General features: G+C 43.2%; 1 long non-coding RNA gene across 4 annotated transcripts in view; it reads left to right on the forward strand.

Moving 5' to 3' along the window:
* Positions 1 to 9849, forward strand: part of LOC110146222 (uncharacterized) — a 57210-nt gene extending 47361 nt beyond the window's left edge. For all 4 annotated transcript variants that reach the window (XR_011485906.1, XR_002316442.2, XR_002316441.2 and 1 more), the window contains one exon: positions 8577 to 9849. This is a non-coding gene — a long non-coding RNA (uncharacterized lncRNA). The remainder of the gene's footprint in view (positions 1 to 8576) is intronic.
* The last annotated feature ends 1409 nt before the right edge of the window (positions 9850 to 11258 follow it).

Raw genomic sequence — 11258 nt, forward strand, 5'->3', positions numbered from 1 at the left:
ATCCTATTAATATGAGCTACAAACTAGAGAAATTATTTGCAAAGTATGTATCTGAAAAGGATTTTTATCCAGAATATATAAAGAACTCTCAAAATTCAAACAATCCTGTTAGAAAATGGGCAGAAGATATAAACAAACTTTTCACTAAAGAGAATATACAGATGACACATAACACATGAAAAGATATTCAACATCATCAGTCATCAGAAAAGTGCAAATCAAAACCATAGTGAGATATTACTACACACCTATCAGGTCAGTTCAGTTACTCAGTCATGTCCGACTCTGCAATCCCATGGACTGCAGCACTCCAGGCTTCCCTGTCCATCACCAATTCCCAAAGCTTGCTCAAACTCATGTCCATTGAGTCGGTGATGCCATCCAACTGTCTCATCCTCTGTCGTCCCCTTCTCCTCCCGCCTTCAATCTTTCCCAGCATCAGGGTCTTTTCCAATGAGTCAGTTCTTCGCATCAGGTGGCCAAAGTATTGGAGTTTCAGCTTCAGCATCAGTCCTTCCAGTGAATATTCAGGACTGATTTCTTTTAGGATTGACTGGTTTGATCTCCTTGCAGTCCAAGGGACTCTCAAGAGTCTTCTCCAGCACTGCAATTCAAAAGCATCAATTCTTCAATGCTCAGCTTTCTTTATAGTCCAACTCTCACATCCATACATGACTACTGGAAAAACCATAGCTTTGACTAGATGGACACACCTATGAGAACAGCTAAAATAAAAAATATTGACACCAAATGCTGGAGAGGATGCAGAGAAACTGGGTTACTCATACGTGTATTCTTCAACATATTAATGTTTAAATAAACTGTCGGACATATGTGCCATGGACTACTACTCAGCAATAAAAAGAAGTAGGGTATCCATTCATGTAATAACTTGGATGAATCTCCCAGGAATCCTCCTGAGTGAGAAAAATACCAGTTTTAAAAAGTTACACACTGTATGGTTGTTTATATAATACTATTGAAATGACAAAATGTACAGTGATGGGGGACAGTTAGTGGGTGCCACAGGGGTTAGAAAATGGGGCAGATAGAAGGTAAGTATGAATGCACAGGGAGCAGCTGGAAGGATCCTTGTGATAGTACAGTTCTGATCTTATTGGTGGATTCATGAACCTACACATGTGATAGAATTGCAAACAACTCAATCCACAGACATATACAAACAAATGATTACAGGTAAAGCTGGGGATATCTAGGCAAGATCAATGGATCATGGGCAGTATTGGTGCCGTGGTTGTGGTATTGTACTACAGTTTTATAAAATGTTCCCACTTTGGGAAACTGGGTAAAGTATACATGGTATATCACTGCATTATTTCTTACAATTGCATGTGACTCTACAATGATCTCAAAATACAAAGTTCAATTTAAAAAAAAAGAAAAACAATCGGGGCCTTGAATATTTTGCCAGAAGCTGATCTATGGAATCTGGCTCATTTGCAGGCATGAAACTAGTTGGCCTTTTGACTACAGAGTAGATAGTTATAAAGAACAGCGACTCCCCCAACTTGGGGGTGCAGCCCCTTTGGGAGCCTGTAATAATCCAAAGAGGTACTGTTCACCTTCTGGAAATTCTCAATAACCAAATGTAATTGAAAATCACTTTCATGAAATAACAAATATTTGATATATAAATCTTCATCTCAGAGAACCACAGTAGAAAATCAAAATAGGGGATCTTTAACCTCTCCACACGTTAGCCCTTCCCAAACAGGAGTCATCAGCCTGATCGTTCTTCATACCATCAATGTCTGAGATCTGAATTGGCCTGTTAAGTCTGTATGGTGAATAGCTGTCACCCTTAACCCTGGGCAACCAGAAGGCTCAGACCATAGAGAAACTCTGAGGGGGAATGAGAGGCTGTAGACGATTGGCAAACCCCATTCCATTGCTCGGCCAACGCCTCCAAAGGGATGTACCACCTTTAGATTCAACATCTTCCTTAAGAGAAGCTTAGAGGCTTTTCATGATCTTTTCCTAAAAGCTCTTTTCCTGCTTGTTCTTCAGACCTGGAGCATCTTGAATTTATCACTTGCTTTGATCAAAGAGAAACTTGATTTCACAGAGGACTAAACAAACAATGGGGAAAGCACATTTCCCCTTAATATTAGGTTTTTTTTCTTTAGTGACTCAAATTTAATCTTGTTAACATTGGCTTTTTTAAAAAAAATGTCCTCACAAATTGTTTGTCTGCAAAAGAGATCATTTGGAAGTTTGCTTTGGTTTTATGATTTAATATCTAAATTACTAAATTGGCCAAGTTAAAAACCTTGACCTTCCTTAAGCTTTTAGGTTCTGAGGCAAGAATACTGGAGTGGGTAACCATTCCCTTCTCCAGGGGATCTTCCTGACCCAAGGATTGAACCTGGGTCTCCTGCATTGCAGGCAGATTCTTTACTATCTGAGCCACCAGGGAAACCCTATATCAGGATTCCCCCCAAACTCCCTCATGCTGCCCCTTTGTAGTTACACCCCCTCCAAAGCCTGGCAACCACGGATGTGTTTTCCATCACTGTAGTTTTCTCTCTTTGAGAAAGTCATAGAAATGGAATCATACAGTAGAGAACTTTAAAACTGGCTTCTCTCAGCATCCTGTCTTCATGATTCATCACATTGGTGTATCTATCAGTAGTTCATTTAAGATCCTTTTTTACTTATGAATTGCTCCCCAATTTCATTAATTAGTTTTCTAAGCAGGCTTTGTAATAGTGTAGCAACAGTATAATCTGTGTGCAATGAAATCACCTTTGGTAAAAGGACTGACAGTTACTAAGGTTTTTCTTATCCAGTTCTTCATCTGTTTCGGCTGATAAAAAAAAAAAGGCAGATAGGCAAGAAGTAGATAATAATTTCTAAACAAGCATCATAGAGTTCTAAAACCAGCAAGCAGCACCCCTGACTGCCTGAATTGTTCTCAAACTACTTCTCTCACCACTTGAGAAACCTACCAGGACAGCAGTGGCCACTGGACTTCTAGACATATGCTTCCTGCCTAGGAGCCTTCCTGTTGATTCTAGAGCCAGCTTCACACAAAAGAATGAGTACAGTTTTCTAGAAAGTAACATCCCCCCCCCCCCCGCCCACCCACGGATCACACCCATACCCCCTGATCGCACCCACATCCCCTGCAGTGAAATCATGGAGTCTCAACCACTGGACTGCCAGGGAAGTCCCGAATGTGACATTTTAAGGAATTCTTGAACTGACCTCCTGAGGAACCCAAAATGTCTTTTACTAAAGGTTTGTCATACCAGAAACTTCTACCATTAGAATCACTCATTTAGGCTAAGGAGTTCCAGAAGACCTCTCTTTAAAAAATGCAAACATGTCATATAGGAGGGTATCCCGTTATGAAGTTGGGCCCTGAGGGGCTGAAACAAAACCTGATCTGAGGCAGAGGCCAGATTTGGAGTGGAGCTCAGTGCTAAGGGCTGGGACCCCGGCTTAAATTAAAGGTGAGGTCAGTTGACTCTGCAAGGCCAAGTAGTAGCAGGACTTTCTGAGGCCTTCCCAGGAGAGCTCTTCCCCGGTGTCCTCTGCTTTAGCTCCTCTCTGAAGTACCTAGATAATAGTATTTGATGCAAATTTCCTGAGTTATTTTGCAGATGTGAAACCGCTCCCCCCCCCCCCAAATAGATAATGTTAACTACTTGACGACCAGGAGCACATAGCCCCAGGCCTCCTGGAGCCTAAGGACTGATAATGTTAACCCCTGTGACACCACCCTATTCCCTCGCCACCAGAGAATCCTGTGTGAGTTGATCACATACCTTTCGACCCCCTGCCCCACCTGACTTTTATAAATGCTTTGCAGAAACCCTTCAGAGAACTCGAGGCTTTTTAGGGCAGGAGCCACCTGCCTCCTGGCATGGCCCTGAGTAAACCCTTCCCTACTCCGAACTCCACCTTTTCAGTTTGTTTAACCTCACCGTCAGGTGCACGAACTTGCATTAACAGCAGGAGACACTGGGACCCAGGGAAGTGGGCTGAAAAGGGGTGGGGGGTATGTGTCAAATGAGGCAGTGGGACCTGTTAAGAACAAACATTGCCTGTGTCCTCAGTACAGCCGGGTCATGCCCTGGTGGCCCCACTCTGGAGTCAGATCGCTAGATGCTGTGTTTGCTTCTGTCTTATCTACCTACTAAGTCAACACGAAGTCAAAGCTCTGAAACCCAATTCAATAAGAGTGTTTATGAATCCAGTGTACTTAGCCAGCACTAAGGAGGAAGCCACCTTCCGACTGCAGGAGGGCTTTCCTTTTTTATTCAGTTTCCCTTTCTTTTGTGTTTATAGTCTTTCCCCCTTCTCCCCAAAGTCACGTCACTCTGAAAGTCCTGCTTGTATTAATAAAAGCAACTCGATAGCCAACTATCAGAGACTCTAGGTGGAGGGTAAACCGAGTCATTTCCTGTGAGGGAGGGGAGTCAGCCTCGAGTGGTCAGACTTACCCCGAACTGAGGGCAGTAGGACGACCCTTGCACACCCACTTAGGAAGCCAGGGCCGCCTTAGCCTGGGGTTAGCTGGGGCCTTGGTCTTCTTCACCAGTGTTATTTTACAACCTCTTGCTCCACGCAGACACGTACAACTAATGAAGTAACTGTTGGTGCATCTGCCAGTAACACAGCTCATTTCTGTTGATTAGTCATAGACCAACAATTAGTAATTTGGTAGATTGCACTTGAGCTGACACATTTTCAAACTAACAGTTCATAAAACAGAGGGCTGTTTATTTTATGTATATATAAGTGGCTCTTAGTGCATCAAAAAGATGTTTAAAATAACAAAGGAATACTCAAAAGTGCAGTTTATCATCTTGGTTGGTAACATTCAATGGCAGCCCTTGGTTAAATAAGCAAAGCAGCACACAGAGGGTGGAAGTGCTGGGGCAAGCGTAGGCTCCTTCCTAAGGGCTTCTGGCCATGGCACCTGGGGCTCTAGGCAGGTGTGCTGAGGGGCTGCCCAGGGAGCAGGAGAACTGAGTTGCAAGATTGTTCAGACCTTTGCAAAGAAAGAATCACAGAGACAGTGCTTTCTGAGAAAGAGCAGAAAAAACCCACTCTAGTATTCTTGCCTGGGAAATCCCATGGACAGAGGAGCCTGGTGGGCTACAGTCCACGGGGTCTCAAAGAGTCAGACATGACTTAGTGACTCAACAACAGGAAGCTAGTTAAGTGTTTGAGACCCAAATGCCAATGGAAAAAGCTCTGTGTCTTTAGAGATGATGCAATTGGAGCCTTTCATATTGAAGCGTGAACATTTACAGCTGGGGCAGCAATCTCCCCTACATTTCTGTTCATCTGATTTTCAATTTCAGTTGTTCATTCTCTATACCCAGCCCCACTGTGGGACTGCGCACTAATTATCTCATGGTGGTGATACCATCTGCTGAAAAGGCTGGCAGCTGAGCCATTACCATCTTCCTACCTCTACCTGCCCTGGTACATGAAACAGAAGGCAGTGTACTGTCCCCTGTGCCCTCCTCAGGGGACTGATTCAGCTTCACAGATTGAGGCAGAAACTGAGAACTTGACCCATTCTCCAGACTGGAGCCTTTGCCTATGATGTTTAGTACTGGAGCTGGGGGACTCAGCCTGTGTCTACATGTGGCCTGGGTGGTGGAGCAGGTGAGACGGGCCTTGCGGTGAAATATTTGGCTAAACTACCTTCCTATGTGGGTCGACGCACCTGTGATTGATTCATGGGCCTGGGTCTGATCTAAATGAACAAGTGAATTTCTTGACCACCACTTTTATCTCTCTCCCTGGCCACCTGGACACAATTAAAAGCCACTTAGTCACAAGAGGGTTGAGAGGGTGTAGACAAGACTGAATAATCCCATCCTTGACCCTGGGAAAAGAACTGAAAGGATCTGATGTACACATAAATCAGTTGTACCATCTTTTTGTAGAAATGGCAGCATGACCTTTCTTTGTAATCCCACTCAAAGTATTTTTAAACTTCAGAATAGGAGTGAGGAACCCAGGCATTGACACTGGTAAATTGTTGCAAGCAGGCAGTATGGGAGAAGGTGGACAAGGCATACGGTCCCTAGTCTGATCTCCCCCTGCCCATGAAGTTCTGAAAGTTTGGTGAGAATAGTTGGTGAGTTAGAATGATAGTTAAGCATCTATTCTTTTATATATGTTAAAATATTCTTAATGCTTATGACAACTGTGAGGGATGTTACAGAGAGAGGAACATATTCACTGTCTAAGTAGCAGGGATAGGGAATAAGTCTTGATTTTTTTTAGTTATTCTTTATTTTTACTTATTTTTAATTTTATGTTGGAGTAGAAAATCTTGATTTGACCAGAGAAAAAAGGTGGTTTGTTTTCCACTTTTGAGCCATTGATTTGATCTCCAGGGAACACAGCCTAACTGTTGCACAGCTGGGCACTGACATTAATAGCAAGAAGCCAATCACATTTTTTTTTTCCTTTTGACTCTCCTTTTCTTTTACTGATCGTTATCTGTAACTGTTCAGGTTCCTTGGGTTTTTTTCCCTGTTATCATTAGCTTGTAAAAGAATGTGGTCAGCTTCCCCCATTTGTATGAATGTAGGAGAATATTAATACAACTACAAGAAAAGCAGAGATAAGCCAGAAGTCAAAGAATCAGAGTGTTCCAGCCAGAGGAGCCATAGAAAAAACTGGGACCAGCCCTTCACTTGTTTTTGTGTGTGTGTGTGTGTGTGTGTGTGTGTGTATGTGTGTTTTGCCACTCTTCCCTGGTAGCTCAGTTGGTAAAGAATCTGCCTGCAATGCAGGAGACCCCAGTTCGATTCCTGGGTCGGGAAGATCCTCTGGAGAAGGGATAGGCTACCCACTCCAGTATTCTTGGGCTTCCCTTGTGGCTCAGCTGGTAAAGAATCCACCTGCAATGCAGGAGACCTGGGTTCAATCCCTGGGTTGGGAAGATCCCCTGGAGAAAGTTGGGAAGATCCCTGTTCTACCTCAGCTACCTACTCCAGTATTCTGGCCTGGAGAATACCATGGACTGTATAGTCCACGGGGTCACAAAGAGTCGGACACGACTGAGTGAGTTGCTTTCACTTTCACTGTTCAGTATGTGGGATCTCAGTTCCCCTACCAGGGATTGACCCCCTGCAGTGGAAGCTCAGAGTCTTAACCACTGGACCACCAGGAAAGTCCCAGCCCTTCACTTTCACTGTGGGGAAACAGAGACCCAAAAAGGGAAGGTGGGTCATGATTCCCATTTCTGTCCTCTTTCCAGAATGCGATATATGATTTTACAGCTCCATACTTTCCTTTCTAATGATAATTTGTAAAAGTTATTATTAGGCACTCCTGGGGCACAAAGCCAATTAGGTTACGGAGTGGTACAGAGCCATATGATGGTAGGGAAACCTAGACCCAAACTAAACATTCACCCTGGACCATCAGATCTGGAGTTAACCCTCGTTTGTGTTGTGTTGGCATTCCCCTAGGTACTAGGTACTGTCCTTGGCCTGCTTGTCTTCTGTTGGGTTGACCAAAAGTTTCATTTGGGTTTTCTGTAAAATGTTACTGCAATTCTTAGGCTGTTCTACCTCAGCGGATAACTCATCCCTTCTCCAGTTCAACACCCAGCTTGTCACCTGTCCATCTCTTTACAAATCTCTGCTCTTCCCTTATACCCTGCTGTACTTGTAATCGCAACAAAACCTCTGTTTTGTTTGAATAAAGACAAGCAAAAATCTTTTCAACCTATGTCTCCCTGCCCTTAGCTATTCCCTTGTCAGCCAAGCCTCTTGAAAGAATGGTTTGTATTTGATGTTCTAAGTCCTTCCTTTTCATTCACCCCAGTGCCAAACTCAACGGGTACCTTTTAAGTCTTTATTTTACAGGATCTTGCTCCGCAGCATTTCACACTGTATTTGTCTGCCTGAAACTCTTTTTCCTGACTTTTCTTCTCTGGATTCTTCTACTCCTCTGTCCCTCAAGGATCTTAATCGATAGTAGTTATATCTTGGGTTCACACCCAGCTTACATCTCCTTTACTGCTGTACTTCCCAACCCATCATCTCTCAGGAAAGGATGGTAAAGCCCGGGACACAGTCAGTAGGTCTAGTGATGGCTCTCTAATGGGAGGTGGATACCGTACCTGTGGGATTCCGTTCTCTACCCGCCCCCCACAAGAATACAGTGAGATCGAGGAAGCAGATGGCAGGGAACTCAGCTGAGGGGTCACACTGACTCAGAGCCTGACCCTATGGTTGTGATTGTGTGAGTGGATGAGTGACTAGAAGACACTTCCGGGCAGAGGAGGCAGCATGAGAAATAAAGGCAACTCTGCCCGAGAAACAGGGAAGAGATCCTGAGACAGGGAGGGGTGCAGAGGAGCAGACAGAGGAGCGGAGAGGGGAATAGGAGGGAGACGGGAGTGAGGAGAGGAAGCGTGGGAGAGGGCACCCAGGGGAGTTCTGACTGCCCGTGAGGGGCTGTGGTGCTGGCTGCACTACATTTCCACGTGACTCCCTGGATCCTTGTAATGACTCTCTCTGTTCACTACCTTATTTTAGTGGGGTTTTGTCTCTTGCCACTTTTATCCTTAGGTACCTCTTCTTTTGTGGTGCTGGAGAAGACTCTTGAGAGTCCCTTGGACTGCAAGGAGATCAAATCAGTCAATCCTAAAGGAAATCAACCCTGAATATTCATTGGAAGGACTGATGCTGAAGCTGAAACTCCAATACTTTGGCACCTGATGTGAAGAGCCGACTCACTGGAAAAGACCCTGATGCTGGGAAAGATTGAAGGCAGGAGGAGAAGGGGACGACAGAGGATGAGGTGGTTGGATGGCATCACCGACTCAATGGACATGAACTTGGACAAACTCCTGGAGACAGTGGAGGATAGAGGAGCCTGGCATGCTGGGATCCATGAGGTCTCAAAGAATCAGACATGACTTAGTGATTGAACAACAACAATCTCTTCTTCCTCCACTTCCTCAACCTCACCCTGAGTGATCTCATCCACTCTTTTTTCAGTTTAAGATGTTTTTATTCAATGCATATAGTTTTTTTTAAAAGCATACCAAAGGCTTATACAAAAGGATTATACACAGTGATAAGCGGAAGACCCTATGCCCACCCCTTTCATGCTTCCCAAAAGCAGTCTCTCCTTGAAGTATTCCTTATGGTGTTTACCTCAGTCATTGAAAAGAATATAATTGTCCCACTATTCCTTTATTTTTATTCCAGTAAAATATACATTGCACAGATTTACCATTTTGACTAATTTATGTGTACAGTGGCATTAAGTACAATTGTATTGTGGTACAGTCATCACCACGAACCATCTACAGAAGTTTTTCATTCTCTCAAACTGAAATTCTGTATCCAGTAAACAGTAACTTCTCATTCCCTTCCTGCCCAGCCCCTGGTAATGACTCTTCTAGGTCGTGTCACTATACATTTTATTCTAGGTACATCATATAAATGGAATCATACAATATTTGTCCTCTGTTGTCACACTTATTTCACTTAGCAAATGTCTTCCAGGGTTGTCTATGTTGTAATATATATCAGAATTTCATTCCTTTTTAAAGGTTGAAACATATTCTATTTTATACACATACAACATCATATTTTATTTATCTTTTCATTCATTGATGGACATTTGATCTATTTCCATCTTTGGCTATTATGAATGTGCTGCTGTGAACTCAAGTGTATAATATCTGTTTGAGCCTCTGCTGTCATTTCTTTGGGATATATATATCCAGAAATGGAATTATTGAATCGTATGGTAATTCAGTGTTTGCTTTTCTGAGGAGCACTGTGTTGTTTTCCACATTCTACTGTTTTATAAAACACTTTTTAAACATCATGTACTGATTTTGTGTTATGGTAGCTGAAGATCCATCCACTCTTGAAGTATTCTCTAGGCCTTGTGTGCTAATGACTTCCCATCTATATTTCCAGCCCTCACTTTCTCTTGAGCTTCAGGCTTATATTATCCAAATGCTTGCTGGACATCTCCATGTGGATGTTAAGCTCAGCATATGCAAAGCATAATTAAAATGCTTGCCCCTGCCCCACCCAGACTTTCTCTTCCTCTGGTTATTATACTGCCCCTTCATTGGTGAATGTTACTCATGTCTACCCAATAACTCAAACAAAAAACCTGTAGAGGGGTGGGAAGGGGTGGGTGGGAGGGAGACTCAAGAAGGAGGGGATATATGTATACATATAGCTGATTCACTTTGTTGTAAGGCAGAAACTAACACAACATTGTAAAGCAATTATCCTTCAATAATAATAATAACAAAGAAACTTGGAGGTTATCACAAATTGTTCCTGGACCTTACCATCCAATGGTTCACCAAGACTTCCAGATTTTACCTCTGAAATATTTCTAAGCTCCATTCCCTTTTCTTCTTACTCACTGTCACTGCCCTAGTTGAGATCTTCATCATCTATTGATTGAACCACTTGCAGCAGCCTCCTCCTAACTTGTCTCCCTGCCTCCATTCTTGCCCTCATTTAATTCTATTGCAAATTGATCTAGGCCAGTTTAGCCTCTGGCACCATCAGGTACTTTTCAGTGAACATCAGTAGTTTCCAATGTCTGGAATTATCTGTGGGTTGTAGTCTTCATCCCCCAGAGCCTCCATACCAGGTGATATGTTCCACTGAAAACAGGACTTCGACCCAATTCTGCCAAGCATACATTTATTAGCAGTTGGGCATAGTCTTGCAACCTGTCCTCCAGGAAGCCCCACGCAGGAAAGGTTCACTTGAAGCACATTTAGTGATTCTCCAGCAGTAGCATTTTAGCTAAACTTCTGGTCAAATCAGGCAGCAGACTCATCCATCAAGTGTCAGGAGCCAGGACCCAATGGATTTCTAGACCTAGAATGCCACTCTGGAAGTACAGTGTTTTAGGCCCCTTTGATGCAAGGGCAGACAAAAGCAACAGTCCATAAATCTGGAACACTATTTATTTAACAAGTGAAAGTTTATTTCTACTATCCCGTATGTAATGAGCAAACCCTCTAGTGTAGATTTAGGTAGATTGGTTGAAGCTTTCCAGTAGCTGCTTCTGGAACATGAACTCATAATTAGAGTCCTTCAGATGCAAACTAAGCACTGCTAGAATGTGTTCCTCTTTGAGGTGCTTCAGACAGTAACTGTCCCTAGAGTTTATCTATATGTTCGTGTATACATATAGGTGTGTATGTATCTTGCGTTGTCTGTGCTGAGGTTTTTGTTGTTGTTGTCTTGTTTGTTTTGTTT

This window comes from Odocoileus virginianus, unplaced genomic scaffold (assembly GCF_023699985.2).
Source record: "Odocoileus virginianus isolate 20LAN1187 ecotype Illinois unplaced genomic scaffold, Ovbor_1.2 Unplaced_Scaffold_1, whole genome shotgun sequence".
Classification (NCBI taxonomy): domain Eukaryota; kingdom Metazoa; phylum Chordata; class Mammalia; order Artiodactyla; family Cervidae; genus Odocoileus; species Odocoileus virginianus.